Source organism: Ranitomeya imitator, chromosome 10, assembly GCF_032444005.1.
Source record: "Ranitomeya imitator isolate aRanImi1 chromosome 10, aRanImi1.pri, whole genome shotgun sequence".
Lineage (NCBI taxonomy): Eukaryota > Metazoa > Chordata > Amphibia > Anura > Dendrobatidae > Ranitomeya > Ranitomeya imitator.
In genome coordinates this window covers 148707885-148722245 of record NC_091291.1, presented here as the reverse complement: position 1 = coordinate 148722245, position 14361 = coordinate 148707885, and the positions used below count along the sequence as shown (strand labels likewise).

The following is a 14361-nucleotide window of genomic DNA, read 5'->3' as shown; positions in this document are numbered from 1 at the left end:
CCGATCCCTGTACACACCGCCGATCCCTGTACACACCGCCGATCCCTGTACACACCGCCGATCCCTGTACACCGCCGATCCCTGTACACACAGCCAGTCCCTGTACACACCGCCGATCCCTGTACACACAGCCGGTCCCTGTACACACCGCCGATCCCTGTACACACCGCCGATCCCTGTACACACAGCCGGTCCCTGTACACACAGCCGGTCCCTGTACACACAGCCGATCCCTGTACACACAGCCGGTCCCTGTACACACAGCCGGTCCCTGTACACACCGCCGATCCCTGTACACACCGCCGATCCCTGTACACACCGCCGATCCCTGTACACACCGCCGATCCCTGTACACACAGCCAGTCCCTGTACACACCGCCGATCCCTGTACACCGCCGATCCCTGTACACACAGCCAGTCCCTGTACACACCGCCGATCCCTGTACACACCGCCGATCCCTGTACACACAGCCGGTCCCTGTACACACAGCCGGTCCCTGTACACACCGCCGGTCCCTGTACACACCGCCGATCCCTGTACACACCGCCGATCCCTGTACACACAGCCAGTCCCTGTACACACCGCCGATCCCTGTACACACAGCCGGTCCCTGTACACACAGCCGGTCCCTGTACACACCGCCGGTCCCTGTACACACCGCCGATCCCTGTACACACCGCCGATCCCTGTACACACAGCCGATCCCTGTACACACCGCCGATCCCTGTACACACAGCCAGTCCCTGTACACACCGCCGATCCCTGTACACACCGCCGATCCCTGTACACACAGCCGATCCCTGTACACACCGCCGATCCCTGTACACACAGCCAGTCCCTGTACACACCGCCGATCCCTGTACACACCGCCGATCCCTGTACACACAGCCGATCCCTGTACACACCGCCGATCCCTGTACACACCGCCAGTCCCTGTACACACCGCCGATCCCTGTACACACCGCCAGTCCCTGTACACACAGCCGATCCCTGTACACACAGCCGATCCCTGTACACACAGCCGATCCCTGTACACACAGCCGATCCCTGTACACACAGCCGGTCCCTGTACACACCGCCGATCCCTGTACACACCGCCGATCCCTGTACACACAGCCGGTCCCTGTACACACAGCCGGTCCCTGTACACACAGCCGATCCCTGTACACACAGCCGGTCCCTGTACACACAGCCGGTCCCTGTACACACAGCCGGTCCCTGTACACACAGCCGGTCCCTGTACACACCGCCGGTCCCTGTACACACCGCCGATCCCTGTACACACCGCCGATCCCTGTACACACCGCCGATCCCTGTACACACCGCCGATCCCTGTACACACAGCCGATCCCTGTACACACCGCCGATCCCTGTACACACCGCCGATCCCTGTACACACCGCCGATCCCTGTACACACCGCCGATCCCTGTACACACCGCCGATCCCTGTACACACAGCCGATCCCTGTACACACCGCCGATCCCTGTACACACAGCCGGTCCCTGTACACACAGCCGGTCCCTGTACACACAGCCGGTCCCTGTACACACCGCCGATCCATGTACACACCGCCGATCCCTGTACACACCGCCGATCCCTGTACACACCGCCGATCCCTGTACACACAGCCGATCCCTGTACACACCGCCGATCCCTGTACACACCGCCGATCCCTGTACACACCGCCGATCCCTGTACACACCGCCGATCCCTGTACACACCGCCGATCCCTGTACACACAGCCGATCCCTGTACACACCGCCGATCCCTGTACACACAGCCGGTCCCTGTACACACAGCCGGTCCCTGTACACACAGCCGGTCCCTGTACACACCGCCGATCCATGTACACACCGCCGATCCCTGTACACACCGCCGATCCCTGTACACACCGCCGATCCCTGTACACACAGCCAGTCCCTGTACACACCGCCGATCCCTGTACACACCGCCGATCCCTGTACACACCGCCGATCCCTGTATCTGTGATTTGGCTGCACTGACCACATGCAATCCCACCCTCCGGCCGCCAGGAGTCGCTGTCCTCATAGGGACACGAGGCGCCCAGCTTCATCCAGCAGAATCACCGGGATTGTGACGTCACTGCCAGGACTGCGACAGCGCGAGACACCGGAGACACCGGGTACCGGGGAGACAGAGAGAGAGGCTGTATGTAGAGAGAGAGAGAGAGAGAGGCTGTATGTAGAGAGAGAGAGAGAGAGAGGCTGTATGTAGAGAGAGAGAGAGAGAGAGAGAGGCTGTATGTAGAGAGAGAGAGAGGCTGTATGTAGAGAGAGAGAGAGAGCGGCTGTATGTAGAGAGAGAGGGCGGCTGTATGTAGAGAGAGAGAGGCTGTATGTAGAGAGAGAGAGGCTGTATGTAGAGAGAGAGAGGCTGTATGTAGAGACAGAGAGAGAGAGGCTGTATGTAGAGAGACAGCAGAGAGAGGCTGTATGTAGAGAGAGAGAGAGCGGCTGTATGTAGAGAGAGAGAGAGGCTGTATGTAGAGAGAGAGAGAGAGAGGCTGTATGTAGAGAGAGAGAGAGAGCGGCTGTATGTAGAGAGAGAGAGAGAGAGGCTGTATGTAGAGAGAGAGAGAGGCTGTATGTAGAGAGAGAGAGAGAGAGGCTGTATGTAGAGAGACAGAGAGAGAGGCTGTATGTAGAGAGAGAGAGAGCGGCTGTATGTAGAGAGAGAGAGAGGCTGTATGTAGAGAGAGAGAGAGAGAGGCTGTATGTAGAGAGAGAGAGAGAGCGGCTGTATGTAGAGAGAGAGAGAGAGAGAGGCTGTATGTAGAGAGAGAGAGAGGCTGTATGTAGAGAGAGAGAGGCTGTATGTAGAGAGAGAGAGAGGCTGTATGTAGAGAGAGAGAGAGAGAGAGGCTGTATGTAGAGAGAGAGAGGCTGTATGTAGAGAGAGAGAGAGGCTGTATGTAGAGAGAGAGAGAGGCTGTATGTAGAGAGAGAGAGAGAGAGGCTGTATGTAGAGAGAGAGAGAGAGCGGCTGTATGTAGAGAGAGAGAGAGGCTGTATGTAGAGAGAGAGAGAGGCTGTATGTAGAGAGAGAGAGAGAGAGGCTGTATGTAGAGAGACAGAGAGAGAGGCTGTATGTAGAGAGAGAGAGAGGCTGTATGTAGAGAGAGAGAGAGGCTGTATGTAGAGAGAGAGAGAGGCTGTATGTAGAGAGAGAGAGAGGCTGTATGTAGAGAGAGAGAGAGGCTGTATGTAGAGAGACAGAGAGGCTGTATGTAGAGAGAGAGAGAGGCTGTATGTAGAGAGAGAGAGAGGCTGTATGTAGAGAGAGAGAGAGAGAGAGGCTGTATGTAGAGAGAGAGGCTGTATGTAGAGAGAGAGAGAGAGAGGCTGTATGTAGAGAGACAGAGAGGCTGTATGTAGAGAGAGAGAGAGGCTGTATGTAGAGAGAGAGAGAGGCTGTATGTAGAGAGAGAGAGGCTGTATGTAGAGAGAGAGAGAGGCTGTATGTAGAGAGAGAGAGAGAGAGAGGCTGTATGTAGAGAGACAGAGAGGCTGTATGTAGAGAGAGAGAGGCTGTATGTAGAGAGAGAGGCTGTATGTAGAGAGAGAGAGAGAGAGGCTGTATGTAGAGAGACAGAGAGGCTGTATGTAGAGAGACAGAGAGGCTGTATGTAGAGAGAGAGAGAGGCTGTATGTAGAGAGAGAGAGAGGCTGTATGTAGAGAGAGAGAGAGGCTGTATGTAGAGAGAGAGAGAGGCTGTATGTAGAGAGAGAGAGAGAGAGAGAGGCTGTATGTAGAGAGAGAGAGGCTGTATGTAGAGAGAGAGGCTGTATGTAGAGAGAGAGAGAGAGAGGCTGTATGTAGAGAGACAGAGAGGCTGTATGTAGAGAGAGAGAGAGGCTGTATGTAGAGAGAGAGAGAGAGAGGCTGTATGTAGAGAGACAGAGAGGCTGTATGTAGAGAGAGAGAGAGGCTGTATGTAGAGAGAGAGATAGAGAGAGAGGCTGTATGTAGAGAGAGAGAGAGGCTGTATGTAGAGAGAGAGAGAGGCTGTATGTAGAGAGAGAGAGAGAGAGAGAGGCTGTATGTAGAGAGAGAGAGGCTGTATGTAGAGAGAGAGGCTGTATGTAGAGAGAGAGAGAGAGGCTGTATGTAGAGAGACAGAGAGGCTGTATGTAGAGAGACAGAGAGGCTGTATGTAGAGAGAGAGAGAGGCTGTATGTAGAGAGAGAGAGAGGCTGTATGTAGAGAGAGAGAGAGAGAGAGAGGCTGTATGTAGAGAGAGAGAGAGCGGCTGTATGTAGAGAGAGAGAGAGAGAGGCTGTATGTAGAGAGAGAGGCTGTATGTAGAGAGAGAGAGAGAGGCTGTATGTAGAGAGAGAGAGAGCGGCTGTATGTAGAGAGAGAGAGAGAGAGGCTGTATGTAGAGAGAGAGAGGGCGGCTGTATGTAGAGAGAGAGAGAGCGGCTGTATGTAGAGACAGAGAGAGGCTGTATGTAGAGAGAGAGAGAGCGGCTGTATGTAGAGAGAGAGAGAGAGGCTGTATGTAGAGAGACAGAGAGAGGCTGTATGTAGAGAGACAGAGAGGCTGTATGTAGAGAGAGAGAGAGGCTGTATGTAGAGAGACAGAGAGAGAGGCTGTATGTAGAGAGAGAGAGAGAGAGGCTGTATGTAGAGAGACAGAGAGGCTGTATGTAGAGAGACAGAGAGGCTGTATGTAGAGAGAGAGAGAGGCTGTATGTAGAGAGAGAGAGAGGCTGTATGTAGAGAGAGAGAGAGGCTGTATGTAGAGAGAGAGAGAGGCTGTATGTAGAGAGAGAGAGAGGCTGTATGTAGAGAGAGAGAGAGAGAGAGAGGCTGTATGTAGAGAGAGAGAGGCTGTATGTAGAGAGAGAGGCTGTATGTAGAGAGAGAGAGAGAGGCTGTATGTAGAGAGACAGAGAGGCTGTATGTAGAGAGACAGAGAGGCTGTATGTAGAGAGAGAGAGAGGCTGTATGTAGAGAGAGAGAGGCTGTATGTAGAGACAGAGAGAGAGAGAGAGGCTGTATGTAGAGAGAGAGAGAGGCTGTATGTAGAGAGAGAGAGAGGCTGTATGTAGAGACAGAGAGAGAGGCTGTATGTAGAGAGAGAGAGAGCGGCTGTATGTAGAGAGAGAGAGAGAGAGGCTGTATGTAGAGAGAGAGAGAGAGGCTGTATGTAGAGAGAGAGAGAGCGGCTGTATGTAGAGAGAGAGAGGCTGTATGTAGAGAGAGAGGCTGTATGTAGAGAGAGAGAGAGAGAGGCTGTATGTAGAGAGAGAGAGAGCGGCTGTATGTAGAGAGAGAGAGAGAGAGGCTGTATGTAGAGAGAGAGAGAGGCTGTATGTAGAGAGAGAGAGAGAGAGGCTGTATGTAGAGAGAGAGAGAGGCTGTATGTAGAGAGAGAGAGAGAGAGGCTGTATGTAGAGAGAGAGAGAGGCTGTATGTAGAGAGAGAGAGAGAGGCTGTATGTAGAGAGAGAGAGAGGCTGTATGTAGAGAGAGAGAGAGAGGCTGTATGTAGAGAGAGAGAGAGGCTGTATGTAGAGAGAGAGAGAGAGAGGCTGTATGTAGAGAGAGAGAGAGGCTGTATGTAGAGAGAGAGAGAGAGAGAGGCTGTATGTAGAGAGAGAGAGAGGCTGTATGTAGAGAGAGAGAGAGAGAGAGAGGCTGTATGTAGAGAGAGAGAGAGAGGCTGTATGTAGAGAGAGAGAGAGGCTGTATGTAGAGAGAGAGAGAGAGAGAGAGGCTGTATGTAGAGAGAGAGAGAGGCTGTATGGAGAGAGAGAGAGGCTGTATGTAGAGAGAGAGAGAGGCTGTATGTAGAGAGAGAGAGAGAGAGGCTGTATGTAGAGAGACAGAGAGAGGCTGTATGTAGAGATAGAGAGAGGCTGTATGTAGAGAGAGAGAGAGAGAGGCTGTATGTAGAGAGAGAGAGGCTGTATGTAGAGAGAGAGAGAGAGGCTGTATGTAGAGAGAGAGAGAGGCTGTATGTAGAGAGAGAGAGAGAGAGGCTGTATGTAGAGAGAGAGAGAGAGAGGCTGTATGTAGAGAGAGAGAGAGAGGCTGTATGTAGAGAGAGAGAGGCTGTATGTAGAGAGAGAGAGAGAGAGAGAGAGGCTGTATGTAGAGAGAGAGAGAGGCTGTATGGAGAGAGAGAGAGAGAGGCTGTATGTAGAGATAGAGAGAGGCTGTATGTAGAGAGAGAGAGAGAGAGGCTGTATGGAGAGAGAGAGAGAGAGAGGCTGTATGTAGAGATAGAGAGAGGCTGTATGTAGAGAGAGAGAGAGGCTGTATGTAGAGAGAGAGAGAGAGAGAGAGAGAGGCTGTATGTAGAGAGACAGAGAGAGAGAGGCTGTATGTAGAGAGAGAGAGAGGCTGTATGTAGAGAGAGAGAGAGGCTGTATGTAGAGAGAGAGAGAGAGGCTGTATGTAGAGAGAGAGAGAGAGGCTGTATGTAGAGAGAGAGAGAGGCTGTATGTAGAGAGAGAGAGGCTGTATGTAGAGAGACAGAGAGAGGCTGTATGTAGAGATAGAGAGAGGCTGTATGTAGAGAGAGAGAGAGAGAGGCTGTATGGAGAGAGAGAGAGAGAGAGGCTGTATGTAGAGATAGAGACAGGCTGTATGTAGAGAGAGAGAGAGACAGGCTGTATGGAGAGAGAGAGAGAGAGAGAGGCTGTATGTAGAGAGAGAGAGAGGCTGTATGTAGAGATAGAGAGGCTGTATGTAGAGAGACAGAGAGAGAGAGGCTGTATGTAGAGAGAGAGAGAGAGGCTGTATGTAGAGAGACAGAGAGAGAGGCTGTATGTAGAGAGAGAGAGAGGCTGTATGTAGAGAGAGAGAGAGAGGGGCTGTATGTAGAGAGACAGAGAGAGGCTGTATGTAGAGAGAGAGAGAGAGGCTGTATGTAGAGATAGAGAGAGGCTGTATGTAGAGAGACAGAGAGAGAGGCTGTATGTAGAGAGAGAGAGAGAGAGGCTGTATGTAGAGAGAGAGAGAGGCTGTATGTAGAGAGAGAGAGAGGCTGTATGTAGAGAGACAGAGAGGCTGTATGTAGAGAGAGAGAGAGAGAGGCTGTATGTAGAGATAGAGAGAGGCTGTATGTAGAGAGAGAGAGAGAGAGGCTGTATGTAGAGAGAGAGAGAGGCTGTATGTAGAGAGAGAGAGAGGCTGTATGTAGAGAGAGAGAGCGGCTGTATGTAGAGAGAGAGAGAGAGGCTGTATGTAGAGAGACAGAGAGAGAGGCTGTATGTAGAGAGACAGAGAGAGAGGCTGTATGTAGAGAGAGAGAGAGGCTGTATGTAGAGAGAGAGAGAGGCTGTATGTAGAGAGACAGAGAGGCTGTATGTAGAGATAGAGAGAGGCTGTATGTAGAGAGACAGAGAGAGAGGCTGTATGTAGAGAGAGAGAGAGGCTGTATGTAGAGAGAGAGAGGCTGTATGTAGAGAGAGAGAGAGAGGCTGTATGTAGAGAGAGAGAGGCTGTATGTAGAGAGAGAGAGAGTCTGTATGTAGAGAGAGAGAGAGAGAGAGAGTCTGTATGTAGAGAGAGAGAGAGAGAGAGGCTGTATGTAGAGAGACAGAGAGAGAGAGGCTGTATGTAGAGAGACAGAGAGAGAGAGGCTGTATGTAGAGAGAGAGAGAGGCTGTATGTAGAGAGACAGAGAGGCTGTATGTAGAGAGAGAGAGAGAGGCTGTATGTAGAGAGACAGAGAGAGAGGCTGTATGTAGAGATAGAGAGGCTGTATGTAGAGAGAGAGGCTGTATGTAGAGAGACAGAGAGAGAGGCTGTATGTAGAGAGAGAGAGAGAGAGGCTGTATGTAGAGAGAGAGAGAGAGGCTGTATGTAGAGAGACAGAGAGAGAGGCTGTATGTAGAGAGAGAGAGAGGCTGTATGTAGAGAGACAGAGAGAGAGGCTGTATGTAGAGAGAGAGAGAGGCTGTATGTAGAGAGAGAGAGAGGCTGTATGTAGAGAGACAGAGAGGCTGTATGTAGAGAGAGATAGAGAGAGGCTGTATGTAGAGATAGAGAGAGGCTGTATGTAGAGAGACAGAGAGAGGCTGTATGTAGAGAGAGAGAGAGGCTGTATGTAGAGAGAGAGAGAGGCTGTATGTAGAGAGAGAGAGAGAGCGGCTGTATGTAGAGAGAGAGTGAGAGGCTGTATGTAGAGAGAGAGAGGCTGTATGTAGAGAGAGAGAGAGAGAGAGAGAGAGGCTGTATGTAGAGAGAGAGAGAGAGGCTGTATGTAGAGAGAGAGAGAGAGGCTGTATGTAGAGATAGAGAGAGGCTGTATGTAGAGAGAGAGAGAGGCTGTATGTAGAGAGAGAGAGAGAGCGGCTGTATGTAGAGAGAGAGAGAGAGGCTGTATGTAGAGAGAGAGAGAGGCTGTATGTAGAGAGAGAGAGAGAGCGGCTGTATGTAGAGAGAGAGTGAGAGGCTGTATGTAGAGAGAGAGAGGCTGTATGTAGAGAGAGAGAGAGAGAGAGAGAGAGGCTGTATGTAGAGAGAGAGAGAGAGGCTGTATGTAGAGAGAGAGAGAGAGGCTGTATGTAGAGATAGAGAGAGGCTGTATGTAGAGAGAGAGAGAGAGAGGCTGTATGTAGAGAGACAGAGAGAGAGAGGCTGTATGTAGAGAGACAGAGAGAGAGAGGCTGTATGTAGAGAGACAGAGAGAGAGAGGCTGTATGTAGAGAGACAGAGAGAGAGAGGCTGTATGTAGAGAGACAGAGAGAGAGAGGCTGTATGTAGAGAGACAGAGAGAGAGAGGCTGTATGTAGAGAGAGAGAGAGGCTGTATGTAGAGAGAGAGAGAGAGGCTGTATGTAGAGAGAGAGAGAGGCTGTATGTAGAGAGAGAGAGGCTGTATGTAGAGAGAGAGAGAGAGGCTGTATGTAGAGATAGAGAGAGGCTGTATGTAGAGAGAGAGAGAGAGAGGCTGTATGTAGAGAGAGAGAGAGGCTGTATGTAGAGAGAGAGAGAGAGGCTGTATGTAGAGAGAGAGAGAGGCTGTATGTAGAGAGAGAGAGGCTGTATGTAGAGAGACAGAGAGAGGCTGTATGTAGAGATAGAGAGAGGCTGTATGTAGAGAGAGAGAGGCTGTATGGAGAGAGAGAGAGAGAGGCTGTATGTAGAGATAGAGAGAGGCTGTATGTAGAGAGAGAGAGAGAGAGGCTGTATGGAGAGAGAGAGAGAGAGAGGCTGTATGTAGAGAGACAGAGAGAGAGAGGCTGTATGTAGAGAGAGAGAGAGAGGCTGTATGTAGAGAGAGAGAGAGGCTGTATGTAGAGAGAGAGAGAGACTGTATGTAGAGAGAGAGAGAGAGGCTGTATGTAGAGAGAGAGAGAGGCTGTATGTAGAGAGAGAGAGGCTGTATGTAGAGAGACAGAGAGAGGCTGTATGTAGAGATAGAGAGAGGCTGTATGTAGAGAGAGAGAGAGGCTGTATGTAGAGAGAGAGAGAGAGAGGCTGTATGTAGAGAGAGAGAGAGAGAGGCTGTATGTAGAGAGAGAGAGAGGCTGTATGTAGAGAGAGAGAGAGGCTGTATGTAGAGAGAGAGAGGCTGTATGTAGAGAGAGAGAGAGGCTGTATGTAGAGAGAGAGAGAGAGGCTGTATGTAGAGAGAGACAGAGAGAGGCTATATGTAGAGAGAGAGAGAGGCTGTATGTAGAGAGAGAGAGAGGCTGTATGTAGAGAGAGAGAGAGAGAGGCTGTATGGAGAGAGAGAGAGGCTGTATGTAGAGAGACAGAGAGAGAGGCTGTATGTAGAGAGAGAGAGAGGCTGTATGTAGAGAGAGAGAGGCTGTATGTAGAGAGACAGAGAGAGAGGCTGTATGTAGAGAGAGAGAGAGGCTGTATGTAGAGAGACAGAGAGGCTGTATGTAGAGAGACAGAGAGGCTGTATGTAGAGAGAGAGAGAGGCTGTATGTAGAGAGAGAGAGAGGCTGTATGTAGAGAGAGAGAGAGGCTGTATGTAGAGAGAGAGAGAGAGAGGCTGTATGTAGAGAGACAGAGAGGCTGTATGTAGAGAGACAGAGAGGCTGTATGTAGAGAGAGAGAGGCTGTATGTAGAGAGAGAGAGAGGCTGTATGTAGAGAGAGAGAGAGGCTGTATGTAGAGAGAGAGAGAGGCTGTATGTAGAGAGAGAGAGAGAGAGGCTGTATGTAGAGAGAGAGAGGCTGTATGTAGAGAGAGAGGCTGTATGTAGAGAGAGAGAGAGAGAGGCTGTATGTAGAGAGACAGAGAGGCTGTATGTAGAGAGACAGAGAGGCTGTATGTAGAGAGAGAGAGAGGCTGTATGTAGAGAGAGAGAGAGGCTGTATGTAGAGAGAGAGAGAGGCTGTATGTAGAGAGAGAGAGAGGCTGTATGTAGAGAGAGAGAGAGGCTGTATGTAGAGAGAGAGAGGCTGTATGTAGAGAGAGAGGCTGTATGTAGAGAGAGAGAGAGAGAGGCTGTATGTAGAGAGACAGAGAGGCTGTATGTAGAGAGAGAGAGAGGCTGTATGTAGAGAGAGAGAGAGGCTGTATGTAGAGAGAGAGAGAGGCTGTATGTAGAGAGAGAGAGAGGCTGTATGTAGAGAGAGAGAGAGAGAGGCTGTATGTAGAGAGAGAGAGGCTGTATGTAGAGAGAGAGGCTGTATGTAGAGAGAGAGAGAGAGAGGCTGTATGTAGAGAGACAGAGAGGCTGTATGTAGAGAGACAGAGAGGCTGTATGTAGAGAGAGAGAGAGGCTGTATGTAGAGAGAGAGAGAGGCTGTATGTAGAGAGAGAGAGAGGCTGTATGTAGAGAGAGAGAGAGGCTGTATGTAGAGAGAGAGAGAGAGAGGCTGTATGTAGAGAGAGAGAGGCTGTATGTAGAGAGAGAGGCTGTATGTAGAGAGAGAGAGAGGCTGTATGTAGAGAGACAGAGAGGCTGTATGTAGAGAGAGAGAGAGGCTGTATGTAGAGAGAGAGAGAGAGAGGCTGTATGTAGAGAGACAGAGAGGCTGTATGTAGAGAGAGAGAGAGGCTGTATGTAGAGAGAGAGAGAGGCTGTATGTAGAGAGAGAGAGAGGCTGTATGTAGAGAGAGAGAGAGAGAGAGGCTGTATGTAGAGAGAGAGAGGCTGTATGTAGAGAGAGAGGCTGTATGTAGAGAGAGAGAGAGAGGCTGTATGTAGAGAGACAGAGAGGCTGTATGTAGAGAGACAGAGAGGCTGTATGTAGAGAGAGAGAGAGGCTGTATGTAGAGAGAGAGAGAGGCTGTATGTAGAGAGAGAGAGAGAGAGAGAGAGAGGCTGTATGTAGAGAGAGAGAGAGGCTGTATGTAGAGAGAGAGAGAGGCTGTATGTAGAGACAGAGAGAGAGAGAGAGGCTGTATGTAGAGAGAGAGAGAGGCTGTATGTAGAGAGAGAGAGAGGCTGTATGTAGAGACAGAGAGAGAGGCTGTATGTAGAGAGAGAGAGAGCGGCTGTATGTAGAGAGAGAGAGAGAGGCTGTATGTAGAGAGAGAGAGAGAGAGGCTGTATGTAGAGAGAGAGAGAGCGGCTGTATGTAGAGAGAGAGAGAGAGAGGCTGTATGTAGAGAGAGAGAGAGGCTGTATGTAGAGAGAGAGAGAGAGGCTGTATGTAGAGAGAGAGAGAGAGGCTGTATGTAGAGAGAGAGAGAGAGAGGCTGTATGTAGAGAGAGAGAGAGGCTGTATGTAGAGAGAGAGAGAGGCTGTATGTAGAGAGAGAGAGAGGCTGTATGTAGAGAGAGAGAGAGAGAGAGAGGCTGTATGTAGAGAGAGAGAGAGGCTGTATGTAGAGAGAGAGAGAGAGGCTGTATGTAGAGAGAGAGAGAGGCTGTATGTAGAGAGAGAGAGAGGCTGTATGTAGAGAGAGAGAGAGGCTGTATGGAGAGAGAGAGAGGCTGTATGTAGAGAGAGAGAGAGGCTGTATGTAGAGAGACATAGAGAGGCTGTATGTAGAGAGAGAGAGGCTGTATGTAGAGAGAGAGAGAGAGAGGCTGTATGTAGAGAGACAGAGAGAGGCTGTATGTAGAGATAGAGAGAGGCTGTATGTAGAGAGAGAGAGAGAGAGAGAGGCTGTATGTAGAGAGAGAGAGGCTGTATGTAGAGAGAGAGAGAGAGGCTGTATGTAGAGAGAGAGAGAGGCTGTATGTAGAGAGAGAGAGAGAGAGGCTGTATGTAGAGAGAGAGAGAGAGAGGCTGTATGTAGAGAGAGAGAGAGAGGCTGTATGTAGAGAGAGAGAGAGGCTGTATGTAGAGAGAGAGAGAGAGAGAGAGGCTGTATGTAGAGAGAGAGAGAGGCTGTATGGAGAGAGAGAGAGAGAGGCTGTATGTAGAGAGAGAGAGAGGCTGTATGTAGAGAGACAGAGAGAGGCTGTATGTAGAGAGAGAGAGAGGCTGTATGTAGAGAGAGAGAGAGAGAGGCTGTATGTAGAGAGACAGAGAGGCTGTATGTAGAGATAGAGAGAGGCTGTATGTAGAGAGAGAGAGGCTGTATGTAGAGAGACAGAGAGAGGCTGTATGTAGAGAGAGAGAGGCTGTATGTAGAGAGAGAGAGAGAGGCTGTATGGAGAGAGAGAGAGAGAGAGAGGCTGTATGGAGAGAGAGAGAGAGAGGCTGTATGTAGAGAGAGAGAGAGGCTGTATGTAGAGATAGAGAGAGGCTGTATGTAGAGAGAGAGAGAGAGGCTGTATGTAGAGAGAGAGAGAGAGGCTGTATGTAGAGAGACAGAGAGAGAGAGGCTGTATGTAGAGAGAGAGAGAGGCTGTATGGAGAGAGAGAGAGAGAGAGAGGCTGTATGTAGAGAGACAGAGAGAGAGAGGCTGTATGTAGAGAGAGAGAGAGAGGCTGTATGGAGAGAGAGAGAGAGAGAGAGAGAGAGGCTGTATGTAGAGAGACAGAGAGAGAGAGAGGCTGTATGTAGAGAGACAGAGAGAGGCTGTATGTAGAGAGAGAGAGAGAGGCTGTATGTAGAGATAGAGAGAGGCTGTATGTAGAGATAGAGAGGCTGTATGTAGAGAGAGAGAGAGAGAGGCTGTATGTAGAGAGAGAGAGAGGCTGTATGTAGAGAGAGAGAGAGGCTGTATGTAGAGAGACAGAGAGGCTGTATGTAGAGAGAGAGAGAGAGAGGCTGTATGTAGAGATAGAGAGAGGCTGTATGTAGAGAGAGAGAGAGAGAGAGGCTGTATGTAGAGAGAGAGAGAGGCTGTATGTAGAGAGAGAGAGCGGCTGTATGTAGAGAGAGAGAGAGAGGCTGTATGTAGAGAGACAGAGAGAGAGGCTGTATGTAGAGAGACAGAGAGAGAGGCTGTATGTAGAGAGAGAGAGAGGCTGTATGTAGAGAGACAGAGAGGCTGTATGTAGAGATAGAGAGAGGCTGTATGTAGAGAGACAGAGAGAGAGGCTGTATGTAGAGAGAGAGAGGCTGTATGTAGAGAGAGAGAGGCTGTATGTAGAGAGAGAGAGAGAGGCTGTATGTAGAGAGAGAGAGGCTGTATGTAGAGAGAGAGAGAGTCTGTATGTAGAGAGAGAGAGAGAGAGAGTCTGTATGTAGAGAGAGAGAGAGAGAGGCTGTATGTAGAGAGACAGAGAGAGAGAGGCTGTATGTAGAGAGACAGAGAGAGAGAGGCTGTATGTAGAGAGAGAGAGAGAGGCTGTATGTAGAGAGAGAGAGAGGCTGTATGTAGAGAGAGAGAGGCTGTATGTAGAGAGAGAGAGGCTGTATGTAGAGAGAGAGAGAGGCTGTATGTAGAGAGACAGAGAGGCTGTATGTAGAGAGAGAGAGAGAGGCTGTATGTAGAGAGACAGAGAGAGAGGCTGTATGTAGAGATAGAGAGGCTGTATGTAGAGAGAGAGGCTGTATGTAGAGAGACAGAGAGAGAGGCTGTATGTAGAGAGAGAGAGAGAGGCTGTATGTAGAGAGAGAGAGAGAGAGGCTGTATGTAGAGAGAGAGAGAGGCTGTATGTAGAGAGACAGAGAGAGAGGCTGTATGTAGAGAGAGAGAGAGGCTGTATGTAGAGAGACAGAGAGAGAGGCTGTATGTAGAGAGAGAGAGAGGCTGTATGTAGAGAGAGAGAGAGGCTGTATGTAGAGAGACAGAGAGGCTGTATGTAGAGAGAGATAGAGAGAGGCTGTATGTAGAGATAGAGAGAGGCTGTACGTAGAGAGACAGAGAGAGAGGCTGTATGTAGAGAGAGAGAGAGGCTGTATGTAGAGAGAGAGAGAGAGGCTGTATGTAGAGAGAGAGAGAGCGGCTGTATGTAGAGAGAGAGTGAGAGGCTGTATGTAGAGAGAGAGAGGCTGTATGTAGAGAGAGAGAGAGAGAGAGGCTGTATGTAGAGAGAGAGAGAGAGAGGCTGTATGTAGAGAGAGAGAGAGAGG

The 14361-nt window shown here is 50.1% G+C and overlaps 1 protein-coding gene across 2 annotated transcripts in view; it reads left to right on the top strand.

Moving 5' to 3' along the window:
* The first annotated feature begins 2066 nt into the window (after positions 1–2066).
* SNX19 (sorting nexin 19) overlaps positions 2067–14361 on the top strand; it is a 103518-nt gene continuing 91223 nt past the window's right edge. Inside the window, exon 1 of one of the 2 annotated variants that reach the window (XM_069741702.1) lies at positions 2067–2145. The gene's annotated coding sequence lies outside the window, so the exon portion shown is untranslated. The remainder of the gene's footprint in view (positions 2146–14361) is intronic. The other variant, XM_069741703.1, reaches the window with a different exon arrangement.